The following is a 20,575-nucleotide window of genomic DNA, read 5'->3' as shown; positions in this document are numbered from 1 at the left end:
ATATTAGTGGATTTTATAGATGATATCCTAGTGTATTCCAAATCAGAGGAACAACATGATAAGCATCTCTGGACTGTGCTATAAATCCCCCGAGAAAAGAAACTTTATGCAAAGTTCAACAAATATGAGTTTTGGTTACATGAAGTAAATTTCTTTGAGCATGTAGTTTCAGTAGAAGGAATCTTGTTTGCTGATCCCAAGTCCTTCATTTCAAATTCTCTAGCCAGTTGTGCCTTCAATTCTTCAATATGATCTTTGTTGGGTCCTGCAAGGAACATATCATCCACATACAACAACAATATAACAAAATCGTTATCACCAAACCTCTTGAAATAAGCATAAGGGTCTGCATTAAGTCTGTTGTATCCAAGGCACATAATGAAGGAATCAAATCTCTTATACCAACACATCGACGTCTGCTTTAGACCATACAGAGATTTGTTCAACCTACAAACAAGTTCTTTTTTTATTTTTCTTCAAAACCTTCAGGCTGTAGCATGTAAATATCTTCTTCAAGATTTCCATGAAGAAAAGTTATTTTAACATCTAGCTGCTCTAGATGTAAGTTTAATGTAGGACACATTGCCCAAACTACTCGAACTGTTGTAGTCGAACCACATGAGAAAAAATTTCTTTGAAATCAATACCTTTTTTTTGAGCATATCCTTTGACCACCAGTTTTGCATGATACCTCTCAACTTGATCGTCACCATTTCGTTTGATTTTGAATACCCATTTGTTACCAATTTGCTTCCTTCCTTGTGGTAGTGACACAAGGTTCCATGTATTATTTTTATGAAGGGCTTCGATTTCTTCTTGCATCACCATCATCCACAGTGAAGCATCTGAGCTGTTTATTGCCTCATGGTATGTTGATGGCTCACCATCCTTTGTTAAAAGGCAGTATGCAATATTACCTTCTATAACATAATCTGAGTTCCAATTGGGACGTCTTCTCACACGATCTGATTGACGAGTTGTTGGAGCTTCAGAACTCTCTGGTTCTTGTTCATCATGTTCTGGTTCTGCTTCAGAAGAATCTCTTTGTTCAAGCTCATTTTCCACATGTATTTGTGTAGTCTCTGACTTTTCAACACTATCATATTCTTCTTTTCTTTGTAGTTTATCTTCTACAAAGATAACATCCCTGCTGATGATCACTTTGCGGGCAGTGGGATCCCACAAGCGATACCCTTTTACACCATCAGAATACCCCAATAATTTGTATTTCATGGATTTTGGATCCAGCTTTGAAATTTCTTGGGAGTTGTACATCATGTACACAATACTTCCAAATACATGGAGGTTTGAATAATCAGCTGGTTTACTAGTCCACATCCCCATTGGTGTCTTCAGTTCTATTGCAGTTGATAGAGCTCGATTCACCAAATAACAGGTGGAATTGACTGCTTCTGCCCAAAATGATTTTTCTAGGCCTGCATCCCTCAACATTGCTCTTTTTCTTTCTAACAAGGTTCTTTTCATCCGCTCTGCCACTCCATTTTATTGAGGAGTGTTCGCCACTGTGAACTGTCTTTTGATGCCTTATTTCCTACAAAAGTCATCAAATTCTTCACTTGTGTATTCTCCTCCATTATCTTTTCTGAAACACTTGATCTTATTTCCAGAATTAAGTTCCACCCGCGCTTTGAAGTTTTTGAAAGTTGAAAACACATATGACTTTTTCTTAATAGGGTATACCCAACATCTCCTGGAGTAGTCATCAATAAATAAGACAAAGTATTTTGTTCCGCCTAGGGATGTAACTGGTGCTTGCCATACGTCACAATGAACCAATTCTAGAACACTTTTGCCTCTAGAATTTGACGTGTTGAATTTCAACCGGTGTTGTTTACTTATTATGCAATGCTCACACAAAGTAAGTGATACATTTGTTAAGACTAGAAGTAGCTTTTGCTCCACAAGGACTTTCATTCCTTGTTCTGATATGTGTCCAAGTTTCCGATGCCATAGAATTGCAGAATCTGAACTACATGAGGCAACATAGGCTTCTGCTTCTAGTAAAGTCTCTCCTTTTAGAATGTACAAGTTTGCAACTATCTTTTCGCCTTTCAGTACCACAATCACTCCACGGAACACCTTCATGATTCCTTTCCATGTTTCAATCTTTCTTGCATTATTATCTAACAATCTGTAATATAATAAATTTTTCTTCAGGCCTTTCACGTGTCGCACATCTCGAACAACTTTAATTGTTCCATCATACATCTTTAATTTGATGGTTCACACGCCAACGATCTCTAAGGCATGATCATTGCAACTATGTACAGATCCTCCTGAGACAGGCTCATAAGGATGGAACCATTCTCTTCTTGAGGTCATGTGATATGTTGCTCCCGAATCAATGAACCATATATCTGTAAATTTTTTTCTTCCTTCCACGGTGGTTGACGCTTCACAACATAGGGCATCTCTATCATCTGAAGTGTTTGCGGTATTGCCTTGTGGATTGGAGTTTTTATTTAGACTCCAACAATCATTCTTCAAGTGATCCTTCTTTCCACAGTTGTAGCAATTTAAATTCTTTTTGCTTATCGACTTCGATCTACTATGTTTGTGACTGCTACTTTGGCCACATTATGTTGATCTCCCTCTCATCGTTGTCAACGCTTCTTCTTGTTACAGATTTACTTGTCTGTCTTCCTTGTTCTTACGCCAATTTTCTTCTTGTAGAACAACAGCTGCAACGTCATCGAAGACTAGACTAGTGACATTACTGTTTGTCAAGTTGATGATAAGTTGATCATACGAATCAGGTAGACTTTGAAGTAGAAGTTCAGTACGTTCTTGTTCTCCTATTGTACATCTTAACGATGTAAGCTGAGAAAATAAAGTGTTCAGTGTGTTTAAGTGCTCCGTCACTGAAGTAGATTCTGGCATACGGAGAGTGTACAATTTCCTCTTAAGGAAAATTTTATTGTGTAACGACGTGGCCTCGTACAATTTGGTGAGATGATCCCATATATCCTTAGTTGTATTCTTCTCCTCGATGCTTGACAATACTTCATCTGGTAATGCTAGATGAAAGTTTGTCATAGCATTTTCGTCAATCTCGATCCGTTTGTTGTCATATGTGAAATCTACCGGCCTTTCACTAATAGTTGCTAGACAACCGTCTTTCTTCAGGATGTCCTTCATCTTCAATTTCCACAATGAGAAATTTCTTCCATTGAACTTTTCAATATCAAATTTCGCTGTCATAGCTTCTATCACGGATAACTCCCACTATTTCACTATCGTGATTTACTCTCTAGAACCTTCAAAGAATGAGTAATACCTTATACTTTCTTATGTTGGAGGATCCACCTTTTGGTGGCAACCACAAAGACAATAAGTAGATATTATACACTCAATTCTGACTCTGATACCAATTGTTGCGGAACACGACTACCGGATAGAGCAAAATCGCAACTGATAATTTGAGAAAATAAAAATGAAAATAAAGAAGACATAAATTTTATGTGGAGAATCCCTAAATAATATAGGGTAAAAATCATGGGCAACGGTAGAAAAAATAAATTTTATACTCGAATAAAAATACCCAAATTAATTAAAGAACATAAATCCTAAAATTGTTTAGAAAAAATAACTTTTTTCAAATACAAAACCAATTAATTTTATGTTCATTTACACTCGTTCCTTTGTGTTCGTTTACGTTCTTCGGTTGTGTTCGTTTATCATTTTATCAAATGAACATGAACAAACACGAATAACAAATTTCCTTCTTTTGTTCAACTAAAGTTAAATGAACAAACTTATAGGCTTAGATTCTAGCAATGGAAAAGTGATTTTCCACTCGATAAGCAATGTTAATCACTCAAAAATTGATTTAAAATCATGGTTGGAAAAATGACTTTTAACCTAACCTCATCAGCTTAAATTTCTAGCTTGTGAAAAATCATTTTTGGGTGAAATTATTATTTTTATCCTCAAATACTATATTTTCAGTTTATAACATAATGTCTAAAATAGACATTATATCTTTTTAAAGGCTTAATAGAAAAAATACAAAAATTATACTTTTTTTTTCTATTTATGTGTACTTTTTTTTTTCCGGTCAATCCAGATGTCTAAGTTACAAACGTTACCATTCTAAGTGTCTTGATCGTAATCACTGTTAAAAATTTCATTAAGTGACATGTGTCACATTTATATATTTTTTTAAATTTTATTTTAAAAAAACTTTAAAATTAAAAAAAATAAAAATTTATTCCATCATCTTTTTTGTCATCCCAAAACCATTAAATCCTTAACCCTTAAATAAATGGACGTGACCCTAAATTTCTAACCCTAAATTTAGTGGCTAGATAAGATAATTTTTTGTCCTAAGGAAGGTGAGAGGGACGTCCGGGGGACTGGGAGGGAAGAGGGGGGGGGGGAGGGAGAAGGAGGAACGAGGAATAATTGTTTTTTAAAATTTTTATTTCTTAAATAAAAATTAAAAAAATTTAAATATGACACGTGTTATTTAACGGATTTTTAATGACTTTTATGGTCGGGGCACTTAAAATGATAATGTTCGTAAAGTTAGGTACCGAGATTAACCGAAAAATAGTTTAGACACCTAAATGAGAAAAACGATATAGCTTGGGTACTGATTTTTATATTAAGGAAATATTTGTTGCCCAAGTGGGAGATTGTTGGATTAAAATCTATAATTATGAGCTCATATTTTTAATGTATATTGTTATCATAAAATATGACATAAATTAAGTGACTAATTATGTTATAAAGCCAGAAGGTATTAGAAGGGTCATGGAAATAAAAGTGTAGATACTATTAAAGTTGTATTTATAATTTGATGAGGGACAAAGTTTTAAATACAAAAATAACTGATTATTAAATCAACTATGTAGAGGGGTTATGGTCCCAAAGAAATAGATCATCTCGTATTACTCTTATCCCTGTTAGAGATTTTATACTTAAGAGAATTATATATTCTTGGAAGATCGCAACTAAGTAAAGATTCAAAGATTTCAACCTATAGATTAATTCAGGTACGCTTCCGCAAATCTAGTTTATTTTATTCTTGATGGTTTGACATGATTAAATCCTAGATAGTTTTCATATTTATCATGGTTTGGTTCTAACATAAATTCCTATATGAGATTAATACGAGATTTTATAAATATTACGAATTTTCAATATTTTTATTGATTATTTTTAATATAATTTAATATAGGATGATACATTATTTATCATTAATTTGTTTTAAGTTCTTTGTGAGGGAAATCTTCACACTCCGGTTTGCTTATTCATTATGATTAGGAAGGCTGATTAGATTCAAATATAGAGTTTGCCTAGTCAATTGTGATTAGGAGGGTTTGTAGGACAACTATCCATCTATCTTCACCATCTCCATCATCATTATCGTCATCAAATCGCTCACCATAACCATAACCATCATTCACGCCAACTCCGTACATACCAGAAGAATTTCAATATGATTTCTTTATATCTTTATTCATCTTTTATTCATATTTTATACATTTTTGTTAACTATTATTCAACATCCTTTTAATATTCATTGTAACACCCCAATTTAGGGGCTAAAATTAAGAAATTATAAAGTGGTGGATTTAATTTGGTATTTTAAAAGAAATAGGGGATTAAATTGTAAATTTTTAAAATTGGCAGACCGTTTTATGAAGTGCAGGAAGTTCAGTGACTAAATTCTTGGTTTAGCCAATTTCCTATAGGAGAGAATTATAAACTCTCCCTCGTGCGCATAAACATAAAATTTTCCAGTTTTCCCTCTCCAACAACCCAACTTCCAACTCCGATCTACTCGCCGTCCGACCTCCAAACGACGAGCCAAAACCACCATCGTGTTCGTTGTCAACCGAGGAACAAAACCCCTCAAACCTTTCGTCGTGAATCATCGCCGTTTGTCGTGAATTTCAGTCAGAAGTATCGTCTGTTATAACTCAGTTTTAGTTGGTTTTTCATCGATTCACGACGATCGGGTCATCCGTTTACGACACCTCTCGCACCATCGTGTTCGTTGCATCGTTCCGAGTTTGCTGGTGTCATCCCTGGTCTCCGTCGATGGCGGCGCGTGAGGAGGTGAAGCGGTCAAAGTTTCCGATTTGTTGAAATCGAGCTCTCCGCCGTTCAAAATTGTGAACCGAGCTTTGTAAGTATCTCGAAATCGCTCAAAATAATTTTTAGAAAATTTTCCGGGATTTTAGCATTGTTCACGCGCCCCCACGCGCCGCCACTGCGCGTGGGGAAGGAAAAAGCGACCGGTTTAACCGGTTTTGGAACTGTTTTGACCGGTTTGACCGGTCACAACCCGACCTGACCCGTTGACCTGACCCGTTGAACCGACCCGTTGACCGTTGACCGGCGTTGACCATTGTTGACCAAAACTTTGACTGGCTTTGACCGGTCATTAAACGACCTTTGACTTCGACCGAGTATACCTATCCTGACATTTTTCGACGTTCCAAATCCGATTCCGCTGTCCGTTTTTCGAAATTCGAACTCGAAGACCTCGAAATTGCCGGTCAAACACGTTGACTTTGATTTTGACCGAATATTCCAAATTTCTGAAAAGTCATATTTTATGCTTTCGACGTCCTGAATCCGAATCTGAAGTTCGTTTTGCCAAATTCGAACCCGGTAAGCCGTCTTTCACTGATTTATCACCCGATTCGATCCGTTTATCGCAATTAAGCTCCGTTTCTGATATAATTTATGTTGATATGTATCTGAGGTATTATTGGAAGTTGAATTGAAGATCAAAGGCATTCGAATGGAATTTTTATGGTCGATCAGTATTGCACAGAAATCGAGGTAATACTTTACTACCTCTTTATGCTTTATAGAACATGTTGGTATTGGTAAATGCATGAATGAAAATGTTTGGTCTCATATGTGTAATTAATGAAGTTCTACACTCGATCTGAATACGAAAAAGAGGTTTAGTAATTGATTATGGTTCAGATGACTTTTATAAGAAATTAAGGGATTGTTAGAATTAAATTACAAGTTATGTGCTTAGTGATAAAGAAATCAACCTGGATCTGTAACTTATAATTTATTTCATCAAAGGTTAAATGTTAAAAGTATTTGGATGAGAAATTATGAGAATACTCCGGTAGGGTAAAATTATGAAAATACCCTTGTGTTATAAAAAGACAATATTGGAATATGGAAGTTGGATAAGAGGTTTTTACAAACATATTGATCTGATAAAAAAATATTGAGGTGCATAAGAAATGTTAGTTTTACTTGGATATTTTGGATAACCGGGTTTTAACCCAAGAGGAGTTGAGCAAGATGCTAGAAGTCTGTTAAGGAATCTTTTCAAGATTAGAGAATGTTGGAGAAAGCAATTAACCATAGGATCTTTAAATTGTAATTATTTTCGTTAAGAGCTAATATCGAAATTATCTGGTTAAGAAATTACGAAAATGCCCTTGAGAGATAAAATAGTCTGAATTGACCTTGAATGAGAAAGTACTTTTACTTAACTCGATTAAGTAAGAATTTAATTGTTAAGATCCTGTCTTTGTACAGAAAATTCATGATATTCCGTTTGTAAAATTTGAGAAGACACTTGACTCGAGGATATCCAATCATTCCTGAGCTTGGTGATATTCTTGGGTCATTTACATTACAAGGGTATTTTGGTTATTTTACAGATCTACGGTATTTCAATCTTTTCCTTTCATCCGGTCTTATTATTTAATTAAATCTTATCATTTACTTTAGTCCTTTCGAACAATTCTGACAGCAAAATACAATGAATCTGGAAATGTTAATGAACATATATGATGCAATGTTCTTATGGATTATGAATTACAAAATCAAGTACGTCAGTATTTCATGATATGGTGAAAGCGTGAACATGAAATAAAGACATTAGAAGATTTATTCAACGTTAATTTCGAAAATGAAATATGAACAAGAATTTGTGGTATTAAAGAGTAAATACCCTGGAAGGAAAATGAATTGACCGGTCGACATAGATTGTTAAGGTTCTGAATCTTCGTTCTCAAGTTGTTCGATTATCCGATCAATTGACATGGATGCAAAGGATTCTGAATACCCTTCTGATTACGTACAACTTCTGAAAATTGTCCGAATAAGATATGATCCTGATAATTCACATTCTGAATAACTGATGATTCCGTCATTTATTGAACTTTTTACAATAGTGATTCTAATTTCCGACATTTTATCGGTATACTGAAGATCCATATTTCTCTACTTGCTAAGATTATCCAGTACCGTTGAATACTATTTGTAAACTCTGGTGTGTTCCCTACTTATATGAATATTTTATCTGATTTCTGATTTGAATTCTGTTTTGACATCTGATCTGAAATCTGTTCTGATTCCTAACCTGGATTCTGTTCTGATATCTGATATGAATTATGTTTTGATTTCTGATATCTCCGTTGCTGATATCTCCGTTTATCAACGGAGAAATGTTTTATCTGGGGGTTTATTGTTGGAGGAAGATTATCTACAGACTCCTCGGCTTTGTGCTCAGGGTCTAAATGGCATGTGCGGTTGGGTGTATGGTTCTGGGGAACCTACACATTTATGATGTGAACGGATGGGGGTATATATATATATATATGTTTTAAAAGATCTGTATCGTTTTACTGAATTTTTCGGGAACACACTAGAAAACCTATTCTGATCTCCTGAACTTAGACATCCGAAATATTTCCATCTGAAATGAATACTATTTGTTACTACCTGGAATATCCGTAGGATCTCTGCTCAACATAAAGATCTGTAAATATCTGAACCAATAAGGAAAATATGTTTATCTGTATCTACACATTTTTCAGCATCATCTGGTAGTTCTGTATTACTGAGCTTTTCGAAGCTCACTCTATTACTCACCTTTTCAGGTTAAAAGAATTGTACCAGTGCATCTATCGACTTCAGTAAGGGAGTTCTTCCGGCGTTGTTGCAGAGTATGATACATGTGATTAGGGGGCATGTAATTGTATTTTGATTTATATACGAGTTTAGAAATCTGTTTTATTTTTAAATAGTGAAAACTAATTTTATAAGTTTACATGTTCTGATAAAAAGTTTTAAATTTTCCGCTATTTTTATAGTGGGTCGCTCCGGTGGCCCTAATGTGACTTCCCGGATCGGATCGGACTACTCGCATCGGTCTGGGGGGTTACATTCATCATCTTGTTTGATTTCTAGTAATTGCATTCAAGAACCCTAAATTGACGTCAAAACCTCTTCTCACTCCGATCTCTTTCTTTGATTGAATCTAAAATCCTAAGCTTGATTCTTCGAATTCGAGAAACGTTCATTACTCCACTGCCATCCCCTATCAATCATTTTATATTCATTTGTAAAACACTTGTGAGCTTAATCATTGTATATTTATTATGGTTTGGTTCTAACAGAAATTCCTATACGAGATTAATACTAGATTTTATAAATATTACAAAATTTCATTTGTTCAACATAAAGATCTATAAATATATGAACCAATAAGGAAAATATGTTTATTTGTATCTGCACGTTTTTCAGCATCTCCTGGTAGTTCTGTATTACTGAGCTTTCCAAAACTCACTCTGCTACTCACCTTTTCAGGTTAAAAGAATCGTACCAGTGCGGTTATCGACATCAGTAAAGGAATTCTTTCGGCGTTGTTGCAGAGTATGGTACATGTGATTAGGGGGCATGTAATTGTATTTTGATTTATATACGAGTCTGGAAATCTGTTTTATTTTTAAATAGTGTCAACTGATTTTATAAGTTACACGTTTCAATAAAAGTTTTAAATTTTATGCTATTTTTACAGTGGGTCGCTTCGGTGGCCCAAATATGACACCCCGGATCGGATCTGGTTACCCTTATCGGTCTGTGGGGTTACACTTAAGTTGAAAGTGAAAAGCAAAAGCTTGGAGCATCCTTCCCGAGCATTAGCTCTCACTGCATTCATATAGAAACATGTCATCCAGGCATCTCGATCAACTTCAGGAACTCTAAAGCCAGCTATTTTATGCCAACCCGTTAACCTTCGACCGAGATTGAAGCCCATCTTACCGAGTTATTCAATTGGGAACCTGTTTTTGACGACATATAGAATGTACAACCCAGTTGGAAAAGATATAGACTTATCTGAGTTGGGTTATCTATTGAGACAAGCAACAAAAAGTGCCCCTAATGATCCCCAGATTTTTCTGCAAGGCTTTAAAACGATGACAGAGCAACTCAACCATCTTGTAGAAATGGTGTCAAAAGGGAATGCAGATTTATTTGTTTTAAGCAGCTTGATCAATACTTTGGATGCAAATGAAGATTTTGGGTGGGGAAAGGGGACGCTGCTTCGCATTCCAGGGATTGATAGCCATAATCGAGAGTTATGCAACAGTTTCTTTATTAAAAACGCTAGGCAGCACAACGCCATTGAAGTATGGGTTACTGTACCCGAGAAAGAGATAGATTTTCTTGAACGGGATCCAGAGTTCCTCGCATTTGCTTCTCCAAATTCTTACTTTGATAGAAGTAAGATCTAAACACAAACAAAGAAACAAAAAGTTGATTCCCAAACTTAATATATTTTGAAATCTGCTCCTTATTTATTTGTTTGTTTGTTTTATTCAAATAAACGATGTGTTTGTTTTGGTATACGAATAAAAATAAATATGTTTGATTCAAATTACAAAATAGAACTATTTGTATTTTCTACAAAAGATATATGCCATCAAACTACTTCGACCTATCATTGTTATTAATTTTTTTTAGTTTAAGATAAGTATAAGGTAGTATATGTTCAAAAAATATGCTCAATCATTAATTAATCATGGTACTCGAATTTGGTACCTCAATGAACAACAACAATTCATTTATCACCGAGGTCTCTTGCTTCGTACATTATTATTATTATTCTTAAACCTTTGTTTATCTCTTAAAGTATATTATCTCGAGTTGTTCTTTAAATTTTTTAAAGAAAATTTATCTGTAAACCTTTAAAAATATTAGGCCAATAAAGACGTGTTACATGATAATATTGACATGTTGATCTTAATAAAAATGGTAAATGACAGTTAATTTTTAAATTTGTTTTTTAATATATTAATTTCATTTAATGAGAATATGACGTGTCATCACGTATCAGAAGGAAAATAAGAATTAATCAAAAGAATTGAACCTTAAACATTAAGTAGAGTAATCCAACACCTAGCCATCAGGCAAAACCTTGAATTTATTATACTATGAAAAAAATATTCAAGTTAAACTAAGACAGAAATTAAGTATATTTAATATATTTTTAAATTCTGTTTTATATTTTATTTAATTTAGTCCCTAAAATAAAATTGTTTAATTTAGGTATAAATTTAATTCTATTTTTCTAAAATTTTCACCTGATTTTCTTAAGGTTAATTTCATAAATATATTGATAATTCCATATTTGCATCAATAAAACTAAAAATCATTCTAGCTCGCAAAATATAGCATTAATAAAACTTTTGACTCATTTGCATTATAAAACTTGTTAATTAACCAAAGCAAACAGTTCTAAAGACTTAATTGAACAACTCAAATATTTTAGCAAATCAATCCAAATAGAAAAATTATAGGTATCAAAATGCAACTGAGCACAGAATCATATTGTAAAATATATTTTAAGGTAAACTGAAAATAATGAAAAGATTCAATGCAAATGCCTTGCACATTCTATTTTGTGCACTAGGCCTATATGAATATGGAAGAATATCATCTTGTTTTAATGTCAAAGAGATTTGGACAAGTTCCAAGTAACTTATGAGGAAACCGATGAAGTGAAAGAAACAAAAATTAATCTTCTAAATCATAGCTATAATAATTTTAAGAAGAAATTGGATGAAGATGTGAAGACCATGACGAAAAGATTCTTTATAATTGTCAACAATCTTAAAGGATTTAGAGAAATCATCCTTAATGAAAAGCTTGTAAGGATTATGATTTATTATCTTCAAAATTCTTGGAAATCAAAGAAGACTACAATCATCGAAGAAAGTAACTTAAAGAATCTCATTCTTGATGAGTTTATTTGTTCCTTGCTCACTCATGAGATGATTGTGAAATAGGAGGACAAGAAAAGGAGAAGAAAGAAGATAAAAAGCAAATTGGTGTTATTTTAAGCTCATCTACACAAAAGGAAAGTAACTCAAGTGAAGAGGGGAAAAAGATGAAGAGGTGGTGAAGTTTGCTAGAAGATTCAAAAGATTCATGAAGTCCAAGGAAGTGAAAAAATACATGAATCAAATAAAGGAAAAGGATCCCCTTATACGTTATGAATGCCAAAAATTAGGACATGACAAATATGATTGTCCTCGATTAAAGAGGAAGAGATTTAACAAACATAGGAGAAAGGTCATTTTCAATATTCAAGTTTGAAATATTATCAATTGATTATTTGAATTTTTTTTGAACAATTTTTACTTAGGAAGACAAATATTTTTGCTTCTAACGCGTATTGAACTCACAACCTAGGGGATAAAAGATGCCAATTAAAAACTTTTAACCAAATGCTCTAGATGTTGTTTACAATTATTTGAATTATTAAAAGTTATAAAAATATTTTTTAACATTTTAAAAAGTTGATGTGATAATTAATAAAATAAATATAATAATAAATTTAGTTTTCTTCATTCATACATTGTTTTAATTTATCATAATTCTAAAAAAATTAACAACATTTAAATTTTGTATCAGTTCAATCCCTTGGCCAACCCTTTTTATCATTGTTTCCTTCATCATTCTCATCTTAAATTAAAATAATATGTAAACATTTAAAACTAAATTTGTTACTATGTTATTGTATTAATTATTATAATAATTTTTTAATTAAAAGATAACTTTTAATGATTATCTTATGATTTTTTAATTTAAATAATCAATTTATAACATTTTGTGCTCAGATGATTTAACTAACTTATCCTATAATAAGGTGACAATATGAATAGTCCGTTTATCTTAAATAAAACACTGATGTTAGGAGCTAAAAATGTCAAAGATCTACTAATAAAATAGAAAAAATTGAACAACATTAACACGTTTAATGTTTTTAAAATCAATCGTTTTTGTCTATTTAATATTAAATAAATATTGTTCGTGCGAGCAAGTTACTTTTATAAATCATTATTAAGATAGATTAAATCATAAATGAAAAGATTTAATAAATATATTGTTCGTGCGAGCAAGTTACTTTTATAAATCATTATTAAGATAGATTAAATCATCAATGAAAAGCTTTAATAAATATAAATATAACTCGTAAGCAATAAAGTTAGAAAATTTATTTTAGGTGTTATATTTAGAAATTCTATAAAGAATTTTTTTCAATGGATAAAAATTAACAATGTATATCAATTTATATTTAAGAGTATCAATATATTTTTTTGTTGCCCTCTCGGTTCCAAGGCTTCGACTTGACTATTAATTTAGACCGACCCACATCGCACACCTAACTTTGGTGGACGAGTCTCCTAGCCATGCACAAGGACTCGAACTCGAGACTTTGTTTAAACGATATCAAATTGCTAACCACTTGAACCAATCGCTATTAGTGAGCGTTAATATTCTTCTAAAAATATGTTAATTTAATTTTTTTTTAAATTTTATATTAAATTTATAAAGAATTTTTTTCAATAATTTTTGTGTTTTCATATGACATCACTCATTGTAAGCTAGCCCTGCCACTGCCATCAGGTGACCTTAATGGTTAAATGAAATGTTGTTCTCCTTTGAAGTCCTTAATTCTAAACATATATTTTTTTGTAGATTGTATACACATATGTTTGTTTGTCAGATGTTCCAAGCGAGACTTCTGATTTTTTCCTCTTAGTGTTACTTATCAAGAACGTTTTTCGGCAGCAGGTCGGACTAGGTGTGTCTTTTTCTATCCTTTATTCGTTATTTTAATTAGTTGAAATGAACCTATGTATCATGCTTAATTTTTTTTGTTGTTGCTTCAGGGGTGGTTTCTTTAAACGAGAAGGGAAGACAAAGGATAATGAGGTACTGGTCACTGTCCAACCATGTAAAATTTTTAGACCCAGTTGACATATGAAGAATTTTTGGAACTATGGTCGCTAACTTACTATTTTACTTGGAAGTGGTTGCTCCATCCATTCTATCATTTAATCACTTTATCATTGTAAACTGTCCAAACTAAGATGTCCTTGTTCAAAAAGATAGTATATTTAATGCTTCAGTTTCCCTTATTACTGTCATGGTTACTGTTAAAAGGTAAGACACCCCACTGCACAACTATTGCTTTGATAACCATTATTGTCACTTTCCTCTTCCAGATAAGAAGTTTCATAAACAGGTCTATTTTTATAGTATGCCTCTTTAAAGGGAAAGTGAAGTCCGCCCTTTATTTTAATTTTTTTTTCTTTCCAGCTTTTCTGTTTTATCGATTTTCTTTCTATCTTTATGCTATGATAAAACTTGGCAAAGGTAAAAAATTATTATGTTAGGTTAGGAACAAATTTCCGCTCTTGATTTTGTATGCTTAGGACCATACTTATGATATTTCAGTAGAAATCACTGCTGCTACTATTCAGTGTAGGAAGCAAGTTTAATGTTCTGTTCTCTGTACCTTAAGTATAACATTTCTTGTTTGCACTTGTTGGATGTTAATGGATATTTGGGAACTCTTTGAGTCTCTGTTATCTTTTTAAGCAGGAATTGTGAGATCAAATCAATAGTTCCATATGGAGTTTTTGTTGAGATAGCTCCAGGGCGAGAGGTACATATTTTTATCCAGAAAATTGCACATTTTTTTTTGTATAAAAGTTCGATTATTTTTACAGTCACCTTATTTCCAAGTTTAAGGAATATGTAATTTGTTTTACATAGAAAGTTTTCTCCTATGCTTTAACTCACATTTCCACTTGTTTTTAAGTGAGGTTCGAACAAAGAGCGTGACTACTCTTATCAAAGTTATTGATATGGATAAAACATACATATATACGCATTATTATTGGTGGTACCTTTCGTAGTTTTGTGTATGACTTTGAATTGAATCAATTGAGTAAAGTATTGGACCAAGAGCCTGTGGTGCTTGAAATACTATCAAATTTATAAAAAGAATGTGTAAGTTTTTTAATGACGAGAACGAGGAGATTCAAACATATAAAAAAATTCTGCTTTCTCAGGGATTTTGCCACATTAAGGCAGAAAATGTAAGCATAGTTTTTTCATTTTTTTTTATTTCTTTTATCCTCAACTTGCAGATGCATTATCATTATAAGCTACTGAAATTATTATTGGTTGTCACTTTTTCCATCATAGGCTGTTAAAGTTGGCGATCGTGTTGATGTTAAACTTATCGAGGTAAGCAACTTATTTTTGTCTTGTTAATTCAACGATAAAACTTAAATATGGCGAATGATATTCACTTAAAATTGATTTATCCATGTATTTTTCTGCCCTGCTATATTCACTGCTTATCATGCAAGTACATTGCTAATTGGTAGGTGGTGATATCTCATTTCTATTAAGTGTCAGGTCTCCTTTGTTCTTGTTTAAAGTAGGGCCCCTCACCTGTCACCAATTGGTTTTAGGTTCGATGCTTAATACGGTATCCAAACCCAAGTTTTGTTTTGTTGTTCTTCCAACCTAACCCCATATGAGGTTAACCCTTGCTGAGGTTGTCTTCGTAGGCAGTATGAGCTACATGTGTAGGCCCCGGTGAGCGACATGCGAGGAGTGTTAAGTGGTTTTATCCCACGTCTCTAAAGATTAGCTTTCTTGTGGTTATTCCATGTTTCTTCACTTTTTTTATTATTATCATTATCAAAACTTTATGTTCTATACATTTGATATGGACTTCCTACATAATAAGTCGATGACTTGACTTGTTCATGCAATACTCAACCATTCTATGGGCTCGAACTATATACCAGTACTGTGTATTTCAAATATTTAATCTATGAGATGGTAAAAGTGGTTTCCAAATTTTTATCCTTTCTGTTGGTCTTGTAAATCCATCAAAGTGCTAAATTGTTACAGTTCTTAGTCTTTCTTCTGAACCTTTTTCCTTGATAGAATCTCTCTCCATTAACTGTGTCATCTAATGCAGGTTAATGACAAGGGACAACTTCGCCTCAGCCGCCGTGCACTTCTTCCCGTTCCTCAAACAAGTCCAGAAGATCCCAGTTCAAAGCAGCTTACCAGCAACCAAGCTGAAGTAGTTGTCGCTGATTCTGGTAAAGCAGAGAAGATTAAGAGGCCAAGGTTAAAAGTAGTGGTAACAAACTGTCCAAAAGTGATTCTGCAGAGACCTCTCTACTTGCAAGAAAAAAGGTTTTCAAGATAGTAAAGAAGAGCGGCGGTAAAGCTGTCACCGGTGTCTCCGGAAAAGATGGAGAATAGTAAATTATGGAATGGAAGTGTTATGGTTCTGCTGACAAGAATTTCCATCTCCGATCAACGCTGTGCCAGAGGTGACAAAATAGCTTCCTTACATACAAGAAACAGAGGCAATGCCTGTGGAAAGCAGTCGATTTTAATTAGCGGAAGGAAATAAGTTGGTAGAAATGAACTTTTTGTTCATCCTAAATTCTAGTGTTTTAATTTACTTAGGATTAGGTTTTATGTTTTCAACCTAAATTCTGGAGTTTCAATTGGTAGAAAATAATCATTGTTATTACTAAAGGTTATGAGTTCGAGCACCGACGGTTGCAAGGGTGATTGGATGTTTATTGTCAAATGGGTGAGAGTATTTATAACATATATTACTTTGTAATCACATTAGTTTAATCCAAAAGAATTACTTAGGATTAGGTTTCATTTGTTTATCCTAAATTCTAGTGTTTTAATTTACTTATTATTATCCAAAAAAAATTACTTAGGATTAGGTTTCGTTTGTTTATCCTAAATTCTAGTGTTTTAATTTACTTATTATTATCCAAAAAAAATTACTTAGGATTAGGTTTCGTTTGTTTATCCTAAAATCTAGTGTTTTAATTTACTTATTATTAGGTTTTATCTATTCATCCTAAATTTTGTGTTCTAATTTACTTGGGATTAGATTTTATCTTTTTAAAAGATAAGATAACTTTTTTCAGGATATAAATATTAAGAAAATATATTTAGTTAAATTTTACTTTTGTAACTTGGGAATGCTTCTAGTAATCCTATAAACAAATCGAACTATTCGACAAGAAGTTCGTTTATGTTAATTCATTTATTAAACAAACGAACATGAATAAAATCTAATGTTCGTTTAATTAAATGAACAAACATGAACAAAGGGCTCGTTTGTTCATTTACGTTCTTAAACATTCGGTAATTTGTTTGTTTATGTTCGTTCATATATGTTTGTTTATGTTCGTTAGTTTATATTCATCCCAATCTCCAAACTCGTTTAAAATATTAAGACCTAATAAATTTTAATCTTAAACCCATTACATTTTAAAACTTCATAAATTTTAAATTCGAATAAAAATACCCAAATTAATTAAAGAACATAAATCCTAAAATTGTTTAGAAAAAATAACTTTTTTCAAATACAAAACCAATTAATTTTATGTTCATTTACACTCGTTCCTTTGTGTTCGTTTACGTTCTTCGGTTGTGTTCGTTTATCATTTTATCAAATGAACATGAACAAACACGAATAACAAATTTCGTTCTTTTGTTCGACTAAAGTTAAATGAAAAAACTTATAGGCTTAGCTTCTAGCAATGGAAAAGTGATTTTCCACTCGATAAGCAATGTTAATCACTCAAAAATTGATTTAAAATCATGGTTGGAAAAGTGACTTTTAACCTAACCTCATCAGCTCAAATTTCTAGCTTGTGAAAAATCATTTTTGGGTGAAATTATATTTTTATCCTCAAATACTATATTTTCAGTTTATAACATAATGTCTATAATAGACATTATATCTTTTTAAAGGCTTAATAGAAAAAATTACAAAAATTGTACATTTTTTTTCTATTTATGTGTATATTTTTTTCCGATCAATCCAGATGTCTAAGTTACAAACGTTACCATTCTAAGTGTCTTGATCTAACCCTAAATTTAGTGGGTAGAGAAGATAAATTTTTGACCTAAGGAAGGTGAGAGGGACGTCCGGGGGACTGGGAGGGAAGTGGGGACGAGGGAGGAGGAACGAAAAGGGAATGCAAGGCTTTAAAACGATGACAGAGCAACTCAACCATCTTGTAGAAATGGTGTCAAAAGGGAATGCAGATTTATTTGTTTTAAGCAGCTTGATCAATACTTTGGATGCAAATGAAGATTTTGGGTGGGGAAAGGGGACGCTGCTTCGCATTCCAGGGATTGATAGCCATAATCGAGAGTTATGCAACAGTTTCTTTATTAAAAACGCTAGGCAGCACAACGCCATTGAAGTATGGGTTACTGTACCCGAGAAAGAGATAGATTTTCTTGAACGGGATCCAGAGTTCCTCGCATTTGCTTCTCCAAATTCTTACTTTGATAGAAGTAAGATCTAAACACAAACAAAGAAACAAAAAGTTGATTCCCAAACTTAATATATTTTGAAATCTGCTCCTTATTTATTTGTTTGTTTGTTTTATTCAAATAAACGATGTGTTTGTTTTGGTATACGAATAAAAATAAATATGTTTGATTCAAATTACAAAATAGAACTATTTGTATTTTCTACAAAAGATATATGCCATCAAACTACTTCGACCTATCATTGTTATTAATTTTTTTTAGTTTAAGATAAGTATAAGGTAGTATATGTTCAAAAAATATGCTCAATCATTAATTAATCATGGTACTCGAATTTGGTACCTCAATGAACAACAACAATTCATTTATCACCGAGGTCTCTTGCTTCGTACATTATTATTATTATTCTTAAACCTTTGTTTATCTCTTAAAGTATATTATCTCGAGTTGTTCTTTAAATTTTTTAAAGAAAATTTATCTGTAAACCTTTAAAAATATTAGGCCAATAAAGACGTGTTACATGATAATATTGACATGTTGATCTTAATAAAAATGGTAAATGACAGTTAATTTTTTAAAATTTTGTTTTTTTAATATATTAATTTCATTTAATGAGAATATGACGTGTCATCACGTATCAGAAGGAAAATAAGAATTAATCAAAAGAATTGAACCTTAAACATTAAGTAGAGTAATCCAACACCTAGCCATCAGGCAAAACCTTGAATTTATTATACTATGAAAAAAATATTCAAGTTAAACTAAGACAGAAATTAAGTATATTTAATATATTTTTAAATTCTGTTTTATATTTTATTTAATTTAGTCCCTAAAATAAAATTGTTTAATTTAGGTATAAATTTAATTCTATTTTTCTAAAATTTTCACCTGATTTTCTTAAGGTTAATTTCATAAATATATTGATAATTCCATATTTGCATCAATAAAACTAAAAATCATTCTAGCTCGCAAAATATAGCATTAATAAAACTTTTGACTCATTTGCATTATAAAACTTGTTAATTAACCAAAGCAAACAGTTCTAAAGACTTAATTGAACAACTCAAATATTTTAGCAAATCAATCCAAATAGAAAAATTATAGGTATCAAAATGCAACTGAGCACATAATCATATTGTAAAATATATTTTAAGGTAAACTGAAAATAATTTCGACATGGATTGCACTAATTAGAAACTTAAGGGACTAATATATAATTTGAAAATAATTTTAGTATAAAAAATTAAAGCTATGATTATTACCATATTTATGAAATTAACCTAAAATAATCATGTGTAAAGATTCCGGCATGAGCTTTGATTCCACTGGTAGTTCATCGAGTAAAAGTCATGCAGATCTCAATTTGTAGGAAACATTCAAAGAACCATGTTTCTAAGAGATTGAAATAGGATGTCTAGTGTGTTCCTTCCAAAACCAATGAAAAGATATAGATTTTTTTAAAACAGTAATTGTTTAAAACATGTTTTCAAAACCATAGTAGAACCCTCCAACCGAACACTGTTATGAAGTTCCCCAGAACTGCATCTATAAGGGCTTACCCTAAGCACACATCAAAGGGAGTCACTCTAAGGGAATGCCTTGGGGCTTGAGAGCCTACACAAGATAGTTACTCGGGGCCTACCTAGGAAATATCTCAGGGTCGTAGGATTTACCCAAGAAAGATCTCGGGGCCTCGGAGCCTACCCAAGGGTCGCCTTAGGTGCGTAAGGATTTACCAGCTTAATCAGAGTTGAACCTCTACTCTCCAACCTACCCAAAGAAAATGTTTCAGTAAAACAATTCTCATAGTGAACAGTAATTTCCATAATCCGTATTCGGCAAAATTATATTTTCTAGGGAAAATAAATATTCCAATATCATGTATCATTCAATCATAGTCCATAACCCATCAACCAATAAATCATAATTTTCAGCAAAACATATCTCAAATCAGATAAACAGTCGGGGTAGTACATAGAGAACACACTAGAGGATCCAAGTATTTTTCAGAGGCACTTGGTAGTTTTCAGGAATGGAAAACATGAAACTTATGTAATTTGATCGGGTTCTAGGATCGAGGTCCTATAAAAAAGGATCGATTACTAGCAGATCTATCAAACATTTAAAATTGATACTT

General features: G+C 32.4%; 2 long non-coding RNA genes across 2 annotated transcripts in view; both read left to right on the top strand.

The window, feature by feature from the left end:
- The window catches only part of LOC120142095, a 42,323-nt gene that overhangs the window by 3,890 nt on the left and 17,858 nt on the right, over positions 1 to 20,575 (top strand). The gene's annotated exons all lie outside the window — the stretch shown is intronic.
- On the top strand, positions 15,179 to 16,225 carry LOC120142158. The gene is made up of 3 exons (XR_005517823.1): positions 15,179 to 15,191; positions 15,301 to 15,342; positions 16,091 to 16,225. It is a non-coding gene; the product is annotated as an uncharacterized LOC120142158 (long non-coding RNA).

This window comes from Hibiscus syriacus, unplaced genomic scaffold (assembly GCF_006381635.1).
Source record: "Hibiscus syriacus cultivar Baekdansim isolate YM2019G1 unplaced genomic scaffold, ASM638163v2 tig00000205_pilon, whole genome shotgun sequence".
NCBI lineage: Eukaryota > Viridiplantae > Streptophyta > Magnoliopsida > Malvales > Malvaceae > Hibiscus > Hibiscus syriacus.
The sequence above is the reverse complement of the archived record's forward strand: the minus strand, read 5'-3'. Positions and strand labels throughout refer to the sequence as shown.